At 52.4% G+C, this 18,095-nt stretch overlaps 1 pseudogene; it reads left to right on the top strand.

Moving 5' to 3' along the window:
* The first annotated feature begins 1,581 nt into the window (after window positions 1-1,581).
* Window positions 1,582-18,005, top strand: LOC107537688 (keratin, type I cytoskeletal 18 pseudogene; annotated as a pseudogene).
* The last annotated feature ends 90 nt before the right edge of the window (window positions 18,006-18,095 follow it).

Raw genomic sequence — 18,095 nt, 5'->3', positions numbered from 1 at the left:
GTGTCGTTGTTGGTCAGGAGCAGAGCTGGGTGGCTCCCCAGGATGCTCCCTCCAGGGGTCTGGGCTTCTTCTACCACCTTTTCTCTTGGATGCCTTCGAGGTTCATGCTGATGGGGAACTGGTTGTCAGCTGTTGCTTGGGGCAGGTGCCCAAGTCCTTTGAGGTGTGTCAGGAAGTGACTTTAGGCACAGCAGACTGTGAGGTCTAGAGCTGTCTCACCCGGGCCTGTGCGTCCAGCTGTGCAGGGCCGGTGGGGACCCCTGACCTTAGGGGTCAAGGTTTGGTCCGACACCCACGCCAATTCAGTATTCCTCTTCTGTCTCAGAGATGGACCCAGGCAGCACCCTCATTGCCAAGGTGTAGCCCCAGGTCCACCTGGAAGGGGGCAGGGCCTTCCCTGCTGCCTGGTGGAGCTGGTTGGGCTCTAGAAGTGACCTTTGACCTTTGAATTAGGTATTGTTTGTGAGCGCTCTGCCCACCCCTTTCTCGGTGTGGGAAGGAAGAACGAGGAAGACCGGGAGGAGGGCAGAGAAGCACTGATTACTTTTCTTGATGAATTATAACAGGAAACATGATTCACTGTCTTTCTGAAATCCATACAGTTTAGTTAAATTTAATATTTAAAACCTCAATTTTCAAACCATTAAAAACAGTCATTACCTGTTCTTAGCTTCCTTTTGACACTCAGCTCAGTGTTGACACTACGTGAATATTTCTCGGTGCCCACCTACCGTGGTGGGCGGCCCGGTCCTGTGCCTCCTTTAGGCTTTCTTGCCCAGTGGCTCTGCATCCTGTAGTTCGTGGCCTTCCCGTGGAGTCCCGTGGCCTTCCTGGGGGCGGGGATAGGGTGCCATCCTCCCATAGATGGTTGTCTGCTGCTCAGAGGCGGTCGGGTCCAAGGATGCGTAGGTGGTGGTGCTGATTCGCTCCCGGCTGCATTCTGTCCCAAGCCCCAGGCTTTCTCCTCTGGGAAGAGACTTGTTTGGCTTTGTGCCAAGTAGCCTGTGTTTGAGATCCTGGAGACTGTCGGCTAGAAAAGCAGTGAGAAGGCATCTCAGCTGTCCTGGATGGCCGGTCTGCGTCTGGCAGGCTTGACCTTGTCTTGGCTGTGTCACCAGGGACTCGGCTGATGCTACCTTTGGTGTCAGTGAGAGGAGGAAGGACATCTGTCTTGCTCAGGCTTGTGGCCCCTGTTGCACCTGGAAACATATACTCTCCAGGATGCTCTTAGCACCCCAGGCGCCAGGTCCCCTGCCTCTCCCCTGGATCCCAGCCTGCCTCCCACACACGTCTGAGACAAGGCCTGCCTTTGGGGAGCTCTCACCTGTGTCCTCACCTGTGCTACCTCCCTTCTGTATTTTGCTCCTCTCATCTCCAAACTGGTCATTACCTACCTCCTCACACTTTACATATTTCAGATGCTTTCGATTAAAATAAAATAACCTGATTTCCTTTAAGAATCATCTTTGTTAATTGCCACTTTCCCATTCATTTCTCGGCTTGCAGATTTGGCCTCCACTGTCGGAGAATCCTCCACACCCCTCACTGCCAGGGCCGCCTTTTCTCAGACTCTGTCCCGCAATGGCCATGACGGTCGACACGTCGGCCTTTCCCTGTGAGCTGAGGTTCCCTCCCCCCTCGCCGCTCTTCATTCCTTTTCCTTCCTTTCCCCCAAGGCCAGTCCTCAACACCTTCCTCTTCCTGACAGGTGGTTCTCAAACTTTGGACCAGCCGCAGACTCATGGTAGGGAAGGCGGCGCTCACTCAAAGTGCAGATCCCGGGGCGCTGTCCCCAGAGATGCTCATTCTTGGCTCTGGAGGAAAGCCTGGAGACCTGTACCTTCCCAGGCTCCCTATGGCTCCTTGCAGGTGGTCCACGGACACATTCTGAGAAACTTGCACTGTCACCCTTAGGACTCACGGCTCTTCCCGAACTCCAGCTGCCCCCTCTTTGCCCTTCAGGAGTGTTTCAACTCTCCCTGGAGTCCTGGGGCATCCTCAGACTCACCCCCAGGCCATCTGCCTCACTGTCCTCCTCTCCCCTCCTCCCCTGCTCTCAGGTCCCCTCACCCACCCCCACCCCCAGGTATCCTCGCCCACCCTGGCCCCTTTCTTGCCTGTGACCACAGCGCTGCTCTGCTCCCTGCCCAGTGGTCTTCAGTGGCTGAGACCAGAGCACCCTGCTCGGACACCCCGAGCTTGGTCTCCTTGGCTGTCCACCTCGGTGCCCACTTGTTTGCCCCCTTTGTACAGCCCACCCCCACTCCCTGCAGCCGCACACACTCCCTCGGTCACCTGTGGGCTCCTGCCTCCGTGCATACCTCCTCTCTGCTGGAAATGCCCCTTCTCCCAAATGCTTCTCCTTCACAGGCCTGGCCCTGAGCCCACTTTGTACCCTGCCGTGTGCTGCTGAGCGGAAGCAGCCCGTGGTGTCTTGGGACCCTGCCGCACTGTCTTGCTTCCGGCACTGGCCGCGTGGGCTGGTGTCGCTGCTGCCGATCGCCGATCGTGTACCGTGTCTTACCTCCCTCTCTAGACTGTGAGCTCCTCGCGGGCAGGGACCTCTGTGTTCACTTTGTATTCCCACGGCACCTAGCACAGTGCCTTGCACTTAGGTGCTTAATAAACGTCTGCTCAACTGAACCCGAGGACCGTGCCTTCTTGACCGCGGCACCTGGCAGGCTGGCAGACCTTCAGGATCGCAGTCCAGCAGCCGCACCTGGGCATCCACTGCTTGGCCGTGGTGACCTCCGTGGGCATCTGTCTGGCTCACTTCCCTTCCCGTCTCCGAGGTTCCACATTCGTGTGGGCCAGGGATGGGCACCTGACAGGCTGAGCCAGGCAGTGGGCCAGGGACAGACACCTGTCCTGAGGCCAGTCGGGCCCTCCTGGATTCTCCCCTCGGGTGATGGGAGCCGAGAGTGTCATACCCAGGTCTGTTAGAGGCTCTTTCCTGACACAGGGGAGCTGACCACAGTGAGCTGACCTGTGGTCTAGATGCAGAATCGAGACTGTGAGAGGCCTGCTGGCATGAGTTCCTGGTCCCTGTTGTCATGAAAACCTGATGGCACCACAGCCTTCCTCGCTGTCAGGCACCCCCAGATTCTAACATTTCCCTTTTCCTCAGCTGGCTCGAGTGGGTTTGCCTCCCTCAAACTCAGAAGTCAGGTAAAATCTGCATCACTGCCCTTGATGTGACTGGTAAGATGGGGGGGGGGCACATCGTGTCTACAAAGATCCCCAAGGATGTGTGCAGACAGCCTAGGATGCTCACCCCAGCCGGGGCGGAGTCCTGCCCACCCTCGAGCAGGTTCCTGCCGCCCCTCCTCAGCACCCGCTTCCTCCAGGGTTGTGTCTGTCGCTGGCTCCCCGTGTGAATGTCTTGGCTCAGTGCCCTAGCTGGGCGACAGCAGGCTTATCCCTTTGCGCTGAGCCCTCCCGCGCCCTCCCCAGGGAACGGGACAGGAAAGGTGCTTCCTGCTGCAGGGTGTTGGGACATTCAAACCTGTGAAGAATTTTTGTCAGTTTATTTGAGCCAAACTATCAACATATGTCCAGGAGCCAAAACCTTAACGGATTGAAATAATGTTTCGGAGAAGGGAGTTCTGCGCCCTGCTTTATGGATTCCAGTCAGAGGAGGGGCTGTAAGTGGGTCACACGAAATCCATGGGTGATGGACTGTGAAGGCCAAGCCAGGAAACCAAGCCAGGAAACCTCTGGGGTTGGATAAAAAGTAAAATGAAAGACACATATTTCTTTTACGTAGGTGGCTGCAGGACAGTTAACAAGATGACAATAACAATGGGAGGATTCCTAGTCTCTGCCCTGGTGCTTTGGGGGGGAGGGGGAATTGCTTTGTTTTGCAAAGGCTCTTAATCAGGCATGTTATCTCCCTTGCAAAAGACTTAGTTAAGGTGAAGATTAACCTTCGTGAAGGAAAAATACTGCCTTAGGGCGTGACTTAAAATTTTTTCATTTCAGACCATCCTTTGTGGTTATTTTAGGTCTCTGAGTTTGCAAGGCCGCCTCACAGGCCTCCCTGAGCTAGTCAGGTTTGGTATGTGGCCCCTTTTCGTCCACAGGAGGGACAGGTGTGTTTACTGGGAGCATGGGAATGGCGCAGACAGCCCAGCTTAGTGACTGGCTGCTGAGGCTCCTGTTGGCCCGCGACACCTGTAACTCATCAGCCAGAGGCGGGCACACGCCCAGCCAGAGGCGGGGACCTGGTCTCCAGGCGCCCTTCCACCTCCTTCCAGATTCTGGACGAGGCCCTCGGCCCCTCGGTCCTCTGCCCCCACCAGCCCCCTGGCCCTGCCCGCGCACCAGGAGCCTGGATGGGCCAGGGAAGTCAGCTAGCCATAGAGTCGTTAGACCAAAGACCGTGCCTGGGAAAGCCGGACCTGGCCACACAGCATGCCTGAGGGCCCATCTGGGAGACGAGCTGAGCCTTGAGGCTCAGAGGCTGGTTCTCACAGCCAGTGTGCCCAGGGCTCAGGATCTGACTTCCAAAGGCCATGCCACCTCCCCAAGAGGCACACTGTCCCAGGTGACCTGGCAGCCAGAATGGTGCCTAAGATGACCCCTGCCCCCACCCAGTGAGCAGAACTGAGGCCCAAACCCAGATCAAGGATGCCAGCCTGCCACACAGGGGAGCTATGGAGGGAAGCTGCCTCCCACCCCACCTCCTTGTGCATCCCAGGGCCACATCCAGCCCTGCTCCTGTGGGGAGGAGGTGCCAGGAGCACATTTTAAAGAGAGGGCAGACTGGGCCAGCAGCATAGGCTCTGTCTGGGGTGAGCCCATGCGCTGCACCTGCCTTCCATTCACTGGGGGACACAGACCAGCCAAGTGGCCTCTGATGGGGTTTTTTTTTGTTTTTTCCCCATTGCTTTTCAGAGAGAGTGGAAGGGAAAGAGAGAGAGATTGATTGGTTGCCTCCCGCTCACACCCCTGTCTGGGGATGTAGCCTATAACCAAGGCATGTGCCCTTCGCCAGAATCGAACCTGGACCCTTTAGCCCGAGGACCGACACACTAACCACTGAGCCAGACTGGCTGGGGCTGGTAGCTTTTGAAAACGGAAAGAGTTCTTTTCACAGCGCAAGTTTCAGTTCTCTGGCGTCTATGGTTCTGGAGCTGGTGGCAGTCACTGGGGAAACTGAGGCTAGACAAGCCAGGATTTGCCCAGAAACAGGGCAGAAGTACCCACAGCCAGGGCGAGGGCCAGATCTGGATGCCCAGGGGTCGGGGGTCCTTGGATCAGCTCCTCTCAGCCCCTCCCGCCAGACTCCCAGCCATAGACTAGGGCCTTTGGGGCTTTCCGTCCCACCCCCACCAAGTCCCCAGGGAGCCGGCCCTCTAGGCCACACAGCCTGAAACCCAGCCTGGGGTCAGGCCTGGGCAGGCCCTGCCCTCCCCCGTCCCTGCTCCTGGGCGAGGGGGGGGCGGAGGCGGCGGTGGCAGCGGCCGTGGCCCCTGAGAAGAATGCGCTCGTCTGCCCGCCTGTCTGGCTCCGGGATCAGTCTAAGGTTTCAGCCTCCAGAAAAGGCTGCGGGAAGGAGAGGGCCCAGTGCCACTGGCCGAGGAGCTGCAAACGCTGCTTTGCTCAAACCAGTGTCCCTCGGGGCACAGCAGGTCCCTGTGCCCTCGCCAGCCCCTCAGGAGGACAGGACATGCCACGTCTCCCCTTAGATATCAGGAGAGGGGCACCCGTGCTCACTCACATTTTGAGGCTGAGGCATCTGAGGGTGCTCCTGGCGGCCTGTCCCCTGGACTCAGCGTGGCGTCTAGGGGACTATAGGGGTCAAGGGAGGAAGCCACCCTTGCCACCCACAAGCCTGTCTCCTCTCAGGTCAAGGACACCTAGTTCTGTCTTAGCTCTGCTTGGGGTCCCTCGGGCTGTGCCCTCCCCCCTCTGGGTGTCAGCATTTCAGTATGTGAGACATAAGTAAGTCTCCCACCTGTCACTGACCTGGCGCGTGGTGAGATCCAAGGAGGCAAGAGCACTGTGAGAGGTGGGAAGGAGCCTCCTCCAGCTGTCAGCTCCAAGCCCCCTCTTCCAGGAAGTCTCCCAGGGAGCAACCCTCCCGGCATACCAGCCCCTAGCAGCTGGGAATGCTTGAATTTATTGACGTGCCCAGTGCTGTGGGAAACACTACACACCAGTGGGCTCCTGTTTAACCAACATAACAGCCTCTGATGATGCAGGTGTTCACCCTGCCCAGAGGCCAGAACCACTGAGCCCCAAACATGGGCAGGGTCTCCCAAGACCGGAGCTGCTGCAGCACAGGCTGAGTGCCAGAGTTGCTCCAGTGCTGATGTGGCCCCAGGGAGGTGCGACACTGTGATGATGAGGGGTGAAAGCTGGGACACTCCAGGAGCGAGGGGCTGGCAGCTCAGGAACCAGGTGAGGTGCCAAGAGCAGAGCTGCAGGCGGGGTGCAGACAGGGACACGGGGACGTGTGAGGAAGAGGTTTGTGGCAGGGGTTTCTCAGGAGACAGGGCGGAGAGGATAGGCCAGGAGCAGAGCTTAGCAGAGACAGTCCCAGCGGAGGCGGCTTTGCCTGACCCCACAGGGAGCTGAGGCACATACGATGCCCAGGGTTTGTCCCACCTCAAGGTGCGAGGCCGGCCAGGCGCTAGGGATAGTCAGTGGAGTGTGATCGTCCACACAGGGCAGCCCCTCTGCGGTCTGTCAGCCAGTGCTTGCGGCCAGGGGCTGGCCCAGTGATGGGTCTGGCTGCGGCACCCCCGCGTCCCCTTGAGTCCAGCCCTCTGTGCTCAGAGCCCGCAGCTTCTCGCTTTTCTGCTGCATTGTCGTGGGACAGAGCCCAGCACATGCAAGGCCTCAGTCTGTCCATGTGGTGGAGGCGGGTGCACAGGACACATACTGTACTCAGATACCCCCTGAGAAGATTGTAGGTGACAACCACCTTCCCCTCTGGACCGCGAGAATTAATCCTTCATAATTGTATTCCCTGCACGTAGCACAGTGCGGCACATAGTAGGTGCTCAACAAACAGTGAGTGGCTACATGGGTGACGGGAGGTGAGAGTCCCTCACCCAGCAGAGGGGTTTCACCGTGTTTAGGAGCCTGTGTCACGGACGCGGCTGCAGTGGCGGCAAGCACTGCCCCAGGAAGCCTGGGGGTCCTGGAGAGTCGCGGAGACGGTCTTGCACCTGGAGGCCGCATTCCTCACGGATTACGCAGAGGCCTGTTTCTCTGGTGATGGTGGGAGCCTGCAGCTCCTGTTGAAGGCAGACAGGGAGACAGCGGGCAGGCCTGGGGGGGGGGGGGAGGAGACACCCAGAAACCAGACAGTGTTCCCAGCAGCTCCTGGCTCAGGCACAGGCTCTGGGCAGGAGGAAACCACCTCTCCAACCCAGGCCCAGGGCCCTGCAGTGGTGGGACACTGAGACCCCGGCCAGCTGTCTGTGAAGGAAACTGTAGGATGATGGAGGCCAGTGGGAGCCTGGGGAGGGGAGGAGGGGGCACTGGAGGGAGCTGATGTCAGGAGCAGGTCTTCCCCGGGTGGTCAGAGCCTTCAGGTGAAGGGTCGGAGGCCAGGCCCCCACGGAGCTAGCCTTGGAGCCCCAGCATGCCCTGCTTGGAGCCCCTATGGGAACTAGAAGGTTCTGGCTCCTCCCACTGTGGGATGCGTTGTGGGAACACAGCTGGTCGGAGTGGAAAGGACTACAGACTCACACAGAGGTGGGGAAGACAGTGTCTAGGGTGCCCCAGGAGTCAGCAGGTGGTCTGGACTTGGGGCCAGGTGTCCCAGGGCTGTAAGATGGGGACAACCACACAGACCTCAAAGGATTGCTGTGAGCATCAGATGAGATTATTTCTCCACCCAGTAAGTAGGTGTTGAGGCCCGTGGCAGACTCAGCTCCTTGGGAACTAAACCCAACTTTTCGCTGGGACCACAGCCTCCGGGAGTAGGTCGCACCTGCCCATCTCCCTCGCACGTGTGCTGAGGAGACTTGGGAAGGTAAGTGGGAGTGGTCCGTGCAGCTTCTGGGAGGCACCCCTGCCACCAGGGAGCATGGGCCTCATTCCCTGCGCCACACCGCTGGCCCGCGGCAGTGATGGCCAGAGCTGCCGGCCTGGACGGTGATGTTGAGGCCTAGGGCAGAGGCCCACGGAGCAACCACATGGACGCCTGGGCTCCCGACCTTAGTGGGGTCCCTGCATAATCACGGGGTCAGCAGTCAAACTTCTTACCTCTGGGCTTGGTTTACATGAAACAGAAATAAACGTGTAGTTCTTTCTGTGCTGAGTTTCATTATTCTGAGTTTTGCCGCTTCACCAAATCCTAGTTGATATGGAAGCCGTTCATGTGCCTGGCCCTGGACCCTGCTCAGGGGGTAAGCGGAGAGCAAAGCCAGAGGCAGCCCTTGCCTCCTGAAGCTTCCCTGGGCAGACCTGCACGGGGCTGGAGAATCGGGTGGGGGAGGGGAGGGGAGGGGAGGGGAGGGGAGGGGAGGGGAGGGGAGGGGAGGGGAGGGGAGGGGAGGGGAGGGGAGGGGAGGGGAGGGGAGGGGAGGGGAGGGGGAGGCACCGGCACCTCTGAGGACTCATCTAACAAGAAGGGACCCAGGCCTTCCCTGCAGCCCATCCCTAGCTGCTCAATACGCTTTAGACTTCCTTCCCTTCCTTTCCCCTCCCCCCTGCCCCCTTTCCCCTTCCCCTCCCCCTCCCCTTCCCCTTCCCCTCCCCGTCCCCTCCCCCCTCCCCCTCCCCTTCCCCTCCCCCCTCCCCCCTTCCCCTTCCCCTCCCCCTCCCCCCTCCCCTTCCCCTTCCCCTCCCCTTCTCCTCCCTCTTCTTCCCCTTCCTGTTCCCTTTCCCCTCCCACTCCCCTTCCCCTCCCCTTCCCTTTCCTCTCCCCTTCCCCTCCCCTCCCCTTCCCTTCTTTCCCTTTCCCTTCCCCTTCTCTTTCCCTTCCTTCCCTTTCCTTGCCTTCTTTCCTGCTGTGCTCCCCAGCCTGTCCTACCATCCTCCATCCCATCACTGAAGAAATCTTTGAAAGCATACTTCCCACCCCTGCACTCCCTGACCTCCAAGATGAGCAGCGTCCTCCCCCCTGCCCCCCAAAACTGCTCTTCTGGAATCCCATGGGCCTAGGGCTCCTCCCAAACCTCCATCTGGCTGCGGCGGGGGCCTGAGGCTCCCCACAGTAGGAAGGAAGGACTGGCTACCCCAGGAACACGTTTGTTGCTCTCAGCTTCCTGGGCACCAGCTGCATCCAGTTTAGCTGGGGAACACGGAGTGAGGCCTGGCCCCCAGCCAGCACCCCGCAGGGGAGCCTGTGCCTGCCATTCCCTTTTCCACGGAGACAGAGTTGCTGAGGACAACCCGGGGCCCACCCAGCCCCCTGTGCCTCCACGCAGCCTGAGAAGGAGAGGCAGCGAACAGCACTGCCTCTGGTCCCTGCAGACTGGTCCCCCTGCCTGATGCTCAGGTTTTCCAAAACAGAGGTGACGCCACCAGGACATGGCAGCAGGAAGCTGGGGGATCCTCTGCCTGCATGGGATTCTGGGCCTGGGGGAAACAGAAAATGTGACATTGTGGTGTAAAAAGTAGGCTGAAGGAGATAAGTCTGTGCTGGGCCTGAAGAACTAGCCAGGAGCGGTGGACCCGCTGGGGTGGGGTGGGGATATCATGGGCAGTGTCAGAAGCCAGGGCTTTGCTCCTGACTCAGAGTGAGGAGTAGTTTATGCAAAATCACATTTTTTCCTACTAAGTCGGAGTTGCATTTTTTAAGAAATTGGGACTGTGGGTTAATTAAGGATCAGTTGGTTAAAGGTCTGGAATCACAGGCTTTTCACTCATTTGCAGGAGGAAAGAGCATTTTGCAGGAAAACAGATGGTCTGATTGGGAGCATGACCTTCTGCTTTGGTGTCAGCAGTTCTGTCGTCACTGACCTGTCCACTGGTCCTCTGGTTTTGGACTGAGATCTAAGTGGGTGTGACAGGATGCTGCTGCTCAACACGCTCCTTATTCCTTTTTTTCTTTTTATGTTTTAATTTATCTTTATTGTTGAAAGTATTACAGATATCCCCCTTTTGCCCCCATTGATCCCCTCCACCCTGCACCCACCCCCTCCAGGCCTTCACCCCACTATTGTCTGTGTCCATATATATATACATATAAATTCCCTGCTTAATCTCACCCCCCCCCCCCCACTTCCCTCTGAGATCCCTCGGTCTGTTCTATGCTTCTATGTCTCTGGACCTATTTTATTCATCGGTTTATTTTGTTCATTAGATTCCACATATGAGTAAAATCATGTGCTATTTGTCATTCTCTGACTGGTTTATTTCGCTTAGCATGTTACTCTCCAGGTCCCACCATGCTGTCCCAAAGGGTAAGAGATCCTTCTTTTTTACAGCTGTTTAGTATTCCATGGTGTAAATGTCCGAGAAGATGCTTGATACTATTTCAATCTTCTTGAATTTGTAGAGACCTGTTTTGTGTCCTAACGTGATCTATCTTTGAGAATGTCCCATGTGTACCTGAAGAGAATGCCTATTCTGCAGCTTTGGGGTGGAATGGTCTGTACATGTCAATTAAATCCATCTGATCTAGTGTGTCATTTAGAGTCACTGTTTCCTTGTTGATTTTTTGTCTGGATGATCTGTCCAGTGAACTCAGTGGGGTGTTAAGGTCCCCTACTATGACCGAATTGCTGTCTACCTCTCTCTTAAAGTCTTACAGAAGTTTTCTTATATATTTGGGTGCTCCTGTATTGGGTGCATATATGTTAACCAGGGTTATATCCTCTTGTTGGATTGGCTCCTATAGTATCATGTAGTGGCCTTTATTGTCTCTTTTTTATGGCCTTCATTTTGAAGTCTATTTTGTCTGTATGAGTATTGCTACCCCAGGTTTTTTGTTGCTTTTTTTTTCATTTCCATTTGCATGGAAAAATTTTTCCCATCCCTTCACTCTCATCCTGTGAGTCTTTTTTTCTGAGGTGGGTCCCTTGTAGACAGCATATATTTGGGTCAGGTTTTCTGATCCGTTCAGCTACCCTAGGTCTTTTGATTGGAGCATTTAATCCTTTTACATTTAAGGTTATTGTTATTATTAGTAGTATTTTTAATTTTCACCTGAGGATATTTTTTCAATTGCTTTTCAGAGAGAGTGGAAGGGAGAGAGAGAGAGAGAGAGAAACATCGATGTGAAAGAGGCACATGGATTGGTCACCTCCCACTCATGCACTGACTGGGACTGGGGATTGAGCCTGCAACTGAGATACGTGCCCTTGGCCAGAATCGAAGCTGGGACCGTTCAGTCTGTGGGCCAGCGATCTAACTACTGAGCTAAACCAGCTGGGGTTAAGGAGTTATTATTGATAGGTGCTTGTCTAATGACATTTTAATTCTTTATGCCTGTGTTTCTCATTCTCTGTATTTCAACTTTCAACTTCTTATTGCAGCAGTCCCTTTAACATTTCCTGCAATGCTGGTTTGGTGGTAATAAACTCCTTTAACCTTTTTATTTTTTGTCTGGGAAGCTCTTTATTTCACCATCTATTTTGAATGATAGCCTTGCTGGATAGAATAGTCTTGGTTTCAGATCTTTGCTTTTCATTACCTTGAATACTTCATGCCATTCCCTTCTGGCCTGTAGAGTTTCTGATGAGAAGTCAGCTGACAGCCTTATGGGAGCTCCTGTGTAGGTAACAGATTGCTTTTCTCTTGCTGCCTTTAAGATTCTCTCTGTCTTGGATTTTTGGCATTTTAATTATGGTGTGCGCCTCTTTGGGTTCTTCTTGCTTGGGACTCTCTGTGCCTCCTGAGCTTGTGTGACTTTTTCCTTGACCAGGTTAGGGAAGTTTTCTGCCATTATTTCTTCAAACAGTTTCTCTAATCCTTGCTTACTTTCGACCTCCTCTGGCACTCCTATGATGTGAATATTGGTACATTTCATGTTGTCCCACAGCTCTGTTAGACTGTCCTCCTGTTTTTTGGTTTTTTCTTTGTTTTGCTTTTTTTAAAAATATATATATATATATATCTTTATTGATTTCAGAGAGAGGAAGGGAAAGGGAGAGAGAGAGATATAGAAACATCAATGATGAGAGAGGGTCATTGATTGGCTGCCTTCTGCACACCCCCATCTGGGGATCAAGCCCGCAACCCAGGCATATGCCCTGACCAGGAATGGAACCATGATCTCCTGGATCCTAGGTTGATGCTCAACCGCTGAGACACGCCCGGCCGGGCTAATTGTTTTTCTTTTTGGTTCTCTGATTGAGTGATTTTTTCTACCCTGTCTTCTAATTTGCTGATCTGATCCTCAGCTTCCTCCAATCTGCTGTTTATTCCTTCCCATGTATTTCTTATTTCTGCTATGTCGTTCTTAATTTCCTTCATAGTTTCCATACCTTTTCTCATACTGTTGAGCATCCTTACAATCAGTATTCTGAACTCTGTATCTAATAGGTTGCTTATCTCTATTTCATTTAGCGTTTCTTCTGGAGATTTCTCTTGTTCTTTCATTTGGGGCTTATTTTTTTGTCTCCCCATTTTGGCTGCCTGTTTGGGTTTGTTTCTATGTATTAGGTGGATCTGCTAGGACTCCCAGTCTTTTTGGAGGGTCTCTGGTGCAGAACAATGCCAGATGCTGTTTGTGACTGGCTTTGAGTACCCTGTTGGGAGCTATCTGCAATCCACAGTAGTGGCTCCCTCTGCTGGGTCTGGGTGCATTTGGAAAGGACCAAGATGGGCACCAAAGCCTACTTTTCCAAGTTCCAGGTCCAGAAGCAGATCAGGCAAAGACTAAAAGCACCCAGAGATCCGCCTCTGCCTGCAGGCTTATTGATATTCTCAGTCTCTTATTGAACCTCAGGCTGTAGGCCACAGCAAGGTGTAAACTCCACAGGTGGGGCAAGAAGTTTTCAACGGGTGGGGCAATTGCTCACACCTGCCCCCACCTCCACACACACCAACAAAAGCTTCCTGGATGGTAAAGGTCTGACTGAGAAAGATATCCTCTGCCACATGGGGGAATGACTCAGTACAGGAATCCAGATGACCACCCTCCGAGCTCTATCTGCAGAGCCCCCAACCTTAGGTTCTCCAGTCCACTCTGCCTTCCTTCCGCTGGAACCCAAGGTGAGTGGCTACACATGAAACTTTGTGCATTGGCTCTTTACGAGGATGCCTTCATTTCCAGCCATCACTCCCTGGCAGTCAGAAACCCAGCTGCTTTTCACAGCCAGATATTATGTAGGCACTTTTCTCAGTTCTGGTGCTCTGGGCTGGGAAGCCCAGATTGGGGTTTAGGCCCCAGAGTCCTCAGTGGGAACCCCCCACAGCTGATATCTCCCTCTGGACCTTTGGCTGCTGCCTGCGGGAGCCCAGCCAGCTCTCTTGCTTCCGCACTTCCCACTAGTCTCTATGTGGTCTCCACTTTACATCCTTGGTTATGAGGGTGCTCTCCAGCTCATCTTCAGTTGATTATTCAGGATGGTTTTTCTATATTTTAGTTGTAATTCCAATTTGGTCCTGGGATAGTGTAAGTGTAGCTTCCACTCCGTCCACACCGTCTTTAATCTCCATACCCCTTATTCTTGATGAAAAGCTTTGACAGAGATTTGGAATTGATTTTGAGTTGGGGCACATCTCACTTTTTTTCTATTATGAAGAACAGTATGCTTGTCATGGACCTGAAGAATGATAAAAGAGTGATTTTAATTGCAAGAAAGGAAGGAAGGGGATTTAAACTGGCAACCAGCCTGGAAACGAGAGAAAAAGTCATTCCTTACTAGAGTTGCCAGCTTAGCCAAGGCCCCAAAGAAAAAAATATGCTTTAAATTTTCTTTAAAAATTTTACCAAATAATACACACACATTTTTTACAAATCATGGAATATAGAAGGGACAATAATAAAAAGCTATGGTTTCTTCACCTGCCAAGTCCTGCCCCTGGGCCTAAGAAGAAATCACTTTGACCTCTGCCAATAAATGTTTTGGGGGCTCTTTCCAAGCATTTTTTATTGTCCTGGATGGGGAAGCGTGTTTCTGACACCGAGGGGCAGAGGTCAGGATACTGCCACATATCCTACAGCACACAGGCCTGCCCCTACAGCGGAGAACTGCCAGTCCAAAATGTCAACAGCATCAAGACTGAGGAACGTTGCCCAACTAATATAAACTAGATCAAAAATTATAATCTTGTCCAGGTAGTTCCAGTGTGCACCATTGTTGAGAATCACTGGTTTATGAATGATCCACTGCCTGGGGTGGGGCACATGATACCCTGAACATGCTGGGCTCTGTTACTAAGAAGTAGAGGGAAGGGCATACTGGTCAGGTGGTGTGCTTGCCCCAGGTACTGCCAGTCATCTACTAACACCTCTACTTCTAATTACATTAATTACGCAGAGTCTTTTGGCCCCTCTTTGTGAGATGAAATTAGCCCCCTCTCTTTAGCCCCCTTTCTCCCTTCTGCCTTTCAACTTCTATAATTTGAGCTTTTACTTTGACATTGACAAATAGCATTTATTTTCTGCCCTTTAATCAAAGTTATACCTCTATGTTGTCAAACTATAGATTATAAAAGTTTAAATTTAATAAACAGGATTTCTATTTTAACAATATAAATTGTTCACTGCAGAGCCAAGAAATGTTTTTCTTAAATTATGTTGTTGTTTTTATCAGCTCTTTGGTTTTTCTGGAGTTTGTAATTTTATTTTTTGCCCCGTGCACTCTTTGACTTTGGCCATTTTAAAGGGTTGCTCATATAACCCCATTTCTGTCTGTCAGAAAAGAATGAGCCAGAGGAAATAAACACTAAAACTGACCAAGTTCCTCAGGAACTGCGAGTTTTCACAACCCTTATTATGGATAAAATTTAACCAAGGAATCTAGTTGATGTGAAATTAGGGCTACAGAACCGAGTGCTAATATAATCCCATGAACCTTACATTCAATAACTATTTGGTGAATGTTGTTAGATATTTGCATTTTTTTTAAAATAGTTTATTGATTTTTTAGGATGAAAGAAAGAGGAATATCGATTGGCTGCCTCCCGCATGCCCCCTGCCAGGTATCAAGCCTGCAACCTGGGCATGTGTCCTGACCAGGAATGAAACCAGCAACCTCCTTGTGCAAGAGACGATGCCAACCAACTGAGCCACACCAGCCAGGGCTGCATCTGTTTGAAAATAGTCTTACTGGTTTCAATTAATTTAAACATGAGGAAAATCTTTCATCAATGCATTTGTCAGATACAATAACATGATTTTATATAGCATGCAACAGTGATGTAAGGATGCAACAATGGGTTAACCAACCACGTAACAACTGTAAACATTTTATCTACAAGGGCTGTTTGCAGTTATTGACTGCTCTGTAGCCCAAGAGCTTTAGTGAAATTGTGTTCAGATTTCTTGTGACTAGGAAGCAAGTTCCCCACCATTGTGACATCAGCAACTGGGACATGCTGTGACCTCTAAGCTGCTGAACACACCTACCCTGAAGGATTCCATGTGTGAATCCTTCTAGACATCATGGAAATTTAAGTAACTTTATGACACACTTCCCAGAGCTCTGCACAGCGATGTAGCTGAATTGTTGGATTCCCAGAGCTGTGTTGTTGAACCTGCCCTCTAAATGCTACAAAATCATATTCCACAGATTATTTGTATATCTAGCGTAGTCATATTTTCTGTTGCTCTTGATTGGCTTTTATTAAGGTAAAACTGACATATAGTGAAACTCATAGATGTTAAGTACAATTCAAGGAGTTTTGACAAATGCATACAACATACACCCATGTAACCAACATCTTCATTGCTTAATTTTCTCTTTGGGGAATTTAGGGTAAAAGATTTCTGGGAAAGATATTTTTGCTTTTGCTTTTAAGGAAAGCGGTTTTTAAAAAATTGTGATATAATACACATGATATCAATTTCACTATTAGTGACCATTAGTACATTCACAATGCCGTGCAATCATCGGCTACCTAGTTCTAGAACTTCCTCATCACCCCAAAAGGAAACCCAGCCCCCCTTCCCCAAGCAGTCACCCCTCCCCCAAGCCCCTGGCAACCAGTCGTCTGCTTTCTGACCCTATAGATTTGCCTATTCTGGATATTTCATTTAAATGAATTACACAAGATGTACCTTTTTGTGTTTGCCCCCCCCCTTTTACTTAACATGTTTTCAAGCTTTATCCACTTTGTAACATGTATCAGCACTTAATTTTTTAAAAATATGTTTTCTTGATTTGAAAGAAAGAGAGAGAGAAACATGGATGAGAGAGAAACATCAATTGGCTGCTTTCTGCACACCCCATGCTGGGCACTGAGCCCACAACCCGGTCATGTGCCCTGACGGGGAATCCACCTGGTGACCTCTCAGTCAGTGCAACCAACCGAGTCACACCAGCCAGGGCAGCGCTTCATTTTTATGCTGAATAGTATTCCATTGTGCATACAGACCACATTTTGTTTATCCACCCATCTGCTGTTTCCACCTTTGGCTACTGTGAATAGAGCTGCTGCAAACATTCAAGGGCCAGTTCTGTTGGAACACTTGTTTTCAATCCTGAAAAAGCTATTTCATTTGTCACCCAAGTAGCCCAGTTCCAGTGAGTATCTTGAGTGGCATTGTGACCTGCTACTCTGTTTTCTCACAGCCTGTTACTTGTTCTAAACAAACAAAATGAAACAAAAAGAACACATGGTGAAGCCCAGGAGGAAGAAAGGTGAACACAGGTCATGCTGTGTGGCGTGATTTTTGACACCCTTGGCTGGTGCACAGGAACTTGAAACGTCACAGAGGCGGCAGAAAGGAGGCCCGGGCGTGTCGTTCGTTATCAACATCACAGGCTTTGCAGGCGCCGGCGCCTCGGGCTCCCAGATCTCTGTCCCGTTCCACCTGCATCTGGGCAGTTGGGGCCCGGGGGCCTGGCTGCGAGGATGGCGGGGGTCTGGCGGGCATAGGGGCATCCAGAGAGAGAAGGAGACTATGCAATGCCTGAATGACCGCCTGGCCTTCTAGCTGGAGAGGATGGGGGCCTGGAGGCTGATAATCGGAGACTGGAGAGCAAATTCCAGGAACACCTGGAGAAGGGACTCAGGTCAGAGATTGGGGGCATTACTTCAAGATCATTGAGGACCTGAGGGCTTGGCTATTTGGGAGTTCTGTGGACAATGCCTGCATCGCTCTGCAGATTGCCAATGCCCGTCTTGCTGCTGATGACTCCAGGGTCAAGTGTGACACACAGTTGGCCATGTACCAGTCTCTGGAGAGTGACATGAATGGGCTCTGAAGGTCACTGAGGATGCCAGTATCACTCGGCTGCAGCCGGAGACAGAGATCAAGGCTCTCAGGGAGGGGCTGCTCTTCATGAAGATCCACGAGGAGGAAATAAATGGTCTACAAAACCGGATGGCCCACACTGGGGTGACCGTGGAGTTGGATGTCCCAAACCTCAGAACCTCAGCAAGATCCTGGTGGACATCGGGCCCAGTATGACGAGCTGGCTCTGAAGAACAGAGAGGAGCTAGACAAATACTGGTCCCAGCAGGCTGAGGAGAGCACCACAGTGGTCATCTCACAGACAGCTGCGACAGGAGCTGCTGAGGCGACGGCAGAGCTGAGATGCATGGTCCAGTCCTTGGAGATCAACCTGGACTCGATGAGAAATCTGCAGGCCAGCTTGGAGAGCAGCCCGAGAGGGGTGGACGCGCTGTGACAGGCAGATGGAGCAGCTCGGCGGGACCCTGCTGCTCCTGGGTCAGAGCCAGCCCAGACCTGGGCAGAGGGGCAGCACCAGGCCCAGGAGTATGAGGTCCTGCTAACATCAAGGTCAAGCTCGAGGCTGAGACCGCCACCTACCGCCGCCTGCTGGGAGGAGGGAGGACTTCGACCTTGGAGACGCCCTGGACTACAGGAGCTTCATGCAATACATCCAAAAGCCCAGACCCGCAGGATCGTGGACAGCAAAGTCGTGTCAGAGGCCGGGGACACCAAAGCTCTGAGGTGCTAAGGCAGCAGAAGTGGGCACCCCATTGGGGGCAGGAGGCCAATGAAAAGTTCAGAGATCAAGAAAAAATTTTTAATCTCATGTTTAAGGGAC

Source organism: Miniopterus natalensis, chromosome 18 (genome assembly GCF_054644295.1).
Source record: "Miniopterus natalensis isolate mMinNat1 chromosome 18, mMinNat1.hap1, whole genome shotgun sequence".
NCBI lineage: Eukaryota > Metazoa > Chordata > Mammalia > Chiroptera > Miniopteridae > Miniopterus > Miniopterus natalensis.
The sequence above is the reverse complement of the archived record's forward strand: the minus strand, read 5'-3'. Positions and strand labels throughout refer to the sequence as shown.